This window comes from Sinocyclocheilus grahami, unplaced genomic scaffold (genome assembly GCF_001515645.1).
Source record: "Sinocyclocheilus grahami isolate Dianchi unplaced genomic scaffold, SAMN03320097.WGS_v1.1 scaffold914.1, whole genome shotgun sequence".
NCBI lineage: Eukaryota > Metazoa > Chordata > Actinopteri > Cypriniformes > Cyprinidae > Sinocyclocheilus > Sinocyclocheilus grahami.
Genome location: NW_015506093.1, coordinates 4256 through 8463, shown reverse-complemented (window position 1 = coordinate 8463; position 4208 = coordinate 4256).

Below are 4208 nucleotides of genomic sequence, written 5' to 3'. Positions count from 1 at the left end.
ATTGCAGTCTATGTGGATTAGCAGAAACTGTAGAGCATGTATTGCACTGCTTGTCAAAATTAAAGGATAATTCTGGTGGAAGAGTTAAAAGAAATGGGGATACGAAATATTACACTTAAAAAACTGCTGAATAATGGCTTGGAAAGTTATAGAGTACATAAAGCATTAATACAAATATTTAAGAAATATTTAAGGTGCATCTGTTTAAGAGGATTTAGAAGCCAATTTATTATTAGTGGTTCTTTCCTTAAGTCTTTCTTCCTGTTCCATCAATTAATCACACTCCAGCTCAGTAGGTGGCAGGAATGCACCTTTTTGTTTGTTTGCCAACCGCCATAAAAAGCCAGAAGAAGAAGAAAAGTTCATTTGTTACGCTACGTAGTCAAAGAACAGTTTTCAAGTACAATGAGTGGAAGAGGCAAGACCGGTGGAAAGGCTTTACAGGCTTCTCCGCCAAGGCAACTATGCCGAGTGCGTCGGTGCCGGTGCTCCGGTTTATTTGGCTGCTGTGCTTGAGTATCTCACTGCTGAGATTTTGGAGTTGGCTGGAAACGCCGCTCGGGACAACAAGAAGACCCGTATCATCCTCCATCACCAGGGTTGGGAAGTAAAGGAATACATGTAACGGCGTTACGTAATCAGGAAACAAAAATCTAGTAACTGTAATCCGTTACAGTTACATCAAAAAACAAAGTATTCAGATTACAGTTACATTTTGTAAAAAGTGGGAATACTATCAGGATTATATGTGGACTTCAGAAAACACAGTGGACCAACACCAGCAGATGACATGGCAGCCCAAATCATCACAGACTGTGGAAACTTCACACTGGACTTCAAGCAACATGGTTTCTGTGCCTCTCCACTCTTCCTCCAGACTCTGGGACCTTGATTTCCAAATGAAATGCAAAATTTACTTTCATCTGAAAAGAGGACTTTGGTCCACTGTGTTTTCTGAAGTCCACAGTCAACGCAGCCATCTACCTGGAAATTTTAGAGCACTTCATGCTTCCTTCTGCTGACAAGCTTTATGGAGTTGCTGATTCCATTTTCCAGCAGGACTTGGCACCTGCCCAACTGCCAAAAGCACTAAAAGCTGGTTCAATGACCATGGTGTTACTGTGCTTGATTGGCCTGCAAACTCGCCTGACCTGAACCCCATAGAGAATCTATGGGGTATTGTCAAGAGGAAGATGAGAGACACCAGACCCAACAATGCAGATGACCTGAAGGCCGCTATCAAAGCAACCTGGGCTTCCATACCACCTCAGCAGTGCCACAGGCTGATTGTCTCCATGCCACGCCGCACTGATGCAGTAATTCATGCAAAAGGAGGCCCAACCAAGTATTGAGTACATGTACAGTAAATGAACATACTTTCCAGAAGGCCAACAATTCACTAAAAATGTTGTTTTTTTTGGTCTTAAGAAGTATTCTAATTTGTTGAGATAGTGAATTGGTGGGTTTTTGTGAAATGTGAGCCAAAATCTTCACAATTAAAAGAACCAAAGACTTAAACTACTTCAGTCTGTGTGCATTGAATTTATTTAATACACGAGTTTCACAATTTGAGTTGAATTACTGAAATAAATGAACTTTTCCACGACATTCTAATTTATTGAGATGCACCTATATTTGAGAAAAAACATTTATTTCACAATGAGATTTTCCCCCACTTTCAATTGTTTTAATTGTTTCTGTTAGTTATTTGTGAATTTTTTTTAATAAAATATCAAAATGATTAACAATGCAGATTTATTTTCACAGCCTTATTTGTTCATATTTACCAAGGGTGCTAATAAATCTGACCACGATTGCATATCTACTACAGTACACGGATCCATTCCATATAACTAAACACAGCAATATAGACATGACAAATCAAAACATTTGTGACCGTGTGTGGAAACAATGTGAATGCATGGAAATGTCTGTGCCTGTGCATAAATACAATGTGCGATCAGTGCGTCAAGAGCACTCATATACGCATTATTATAATGGACTCACGTGTGCTTATTGTACGACTCCTGTACGCCACCGCAATCGTCTTTACCTTGATTGCAGTCTTCATCCATCAAAACTGTACTTGCGAGACTGGTTATCCAGTCGAGAAAATGTAGTTTGCGTCTCATCTGTCCATACAGCGGTGGGATGTGTTGACAATCCGTTCAGTCTGTACTTCACACAACGCGATGTGTGAGTGCTCGCGCTCTTGAGAGACAATCACAGAATATGACAGAGCTCGTGCTTAAAAGCAGAACACTGGAATTAATAATTAACTTAAAACGCAACGCGAGTCTCTGTTCTCTCTGCAATAGCCATGTGAGGGACGTTTTGATATGCTATGACAGATGTTTCAGATTGTGAGATGACATCGTGCACAATAACTGAGAGAAACGTTCATGGATCGAAGAAGAGTGTTTGTTTTTGCTTTGTAATAAGAGTTCGGCACAAATGTGCTTCATTCACTTGGTGAGCATAACTGTTTTTACAGCTCTGTGACACAACCCGTCAAAAGGCTTATATAAAAGCCACAGAATAAGCCTTAAAAGTTCTCAGAGGTGCAACAGTGCAAATGGCTGTGCATTTATTTGTGTTTTTAACTCGATGGGAGCAAAATTAAACTGTCTGAGCTGTGTCGTTCGTGAACGAGCCGGCTCTAAGAGCCGATTCTTTGTAGCGAACAAGAAGAGCCGACTCCCGTCGGGGAGAGCCGAATCTTCAGCCGGAGCCTTCTATTTTACACCAATTTAGCAATTGTGAATGGTTTGTGTGTTGGTAAGCAATTTTTTATTAAGTGTTTTCATAAAAGCCTTATTTTTATGCATTTGTTTCGTTACAAAAAAATAAATAAAAATACACATGTGGCTAATGACATGGGACGACAGATTAGGATCCTACCATCATGTGAAAGAAGGAAGGGGGACACAGAGCGACAGAGAGGGACAGGGGAGCCGGATTTAAACACAAGAGGATCGGTTAAGGTAGGAAGACACTGCAATTTGTTGCAACATCGGTCCCCTCAGAGAGAGTCTTCTCAAAAACAGGACAAATAATCACAGAGAGGAGAAATCGCATCAGCACACCCAAGCTGAGGCATCTGAGCCAACCTGCACTAAAGACTAAAGTGTTATTATTAAAGTTTTATTAAAATGTTAAATAATAGTGTGTATTTTATTTTTTTTTGTAACAGAAAAAAAAGCATAAAAATAAGGCTTTCATGAAAACACTGAATACAAAATTGCTTACCAACACACAAACCATTCACAATTGCTAAATTGGGGTAAAATCGAAGGCTCAGAGTGATACTAAATAAAGAGCCATTTGGGAGCCGTGAGAGGGAGCCGATCCAAAAGAGCCGAACTCCCCGTCACTAGTCTGAGCGCGAAGCTGTGTGTTGTCTGTCTCCCCTCTTCCCCCTCCGCTCCGCTGCGCACCACGCCCACTTTTTTAGCACTTTTTAAAACTGTGGTGAGCACTAACCAGTGCTGAAACAGGGGGGTTCATGACCCTTTAAGAGCCATCTCAATGTTTATCTGAAGGATGATTTCCTTTAATCAATTTTTCAGTTTGAAGTGTCGTTTATTATATTTACTTAGGTTTTTATCAAAACTGTAGTGTTACTTAATCATGTTAAAATAGCATGATTGGTAGACAATGTTAAAAGCTTTGTTAAATCACTGCAGTTGATTCGAAAAGATACAAGGCATCGAGTGTATATAATTGGCAAAACAAATCATGTAACGGTGGTTGTTGACTGCTGTTAACAGAATAAATTAAATGGGGCTTTAAGTGGTCATATATTTCGAATAAATAAAATATGTATGTATGTATGTACATACTCATTTAAACCCAGTTTATTTCCACAATCGAGCATTGGAAAACAACTGGGGCAAGTTCAAGCTCAAACCGGTGTGCACTGTTTTGCTACGGTTTCCGGGTTGAACGACATGTTTCCTGGAAACGGTGTGCAACGGGGTTTGAGATGCGTTTTCTCTTGTTTGCTGGCTGTGTTAAACATGTCAGCCCAATCAGCAGCAACATGTATGTAAACCACGCAGTATTAAAGAGACAGCTCTCACAATTAACATCCAAATAAATTCACAAGAGCAAGTATATTGTTTGCACATGTTTATTTACATTAAAGGCAAAATTACTGAAATAATAAGAGCACAAGTATAGATCTGGAACTTCTTTAAGTCTGTCTA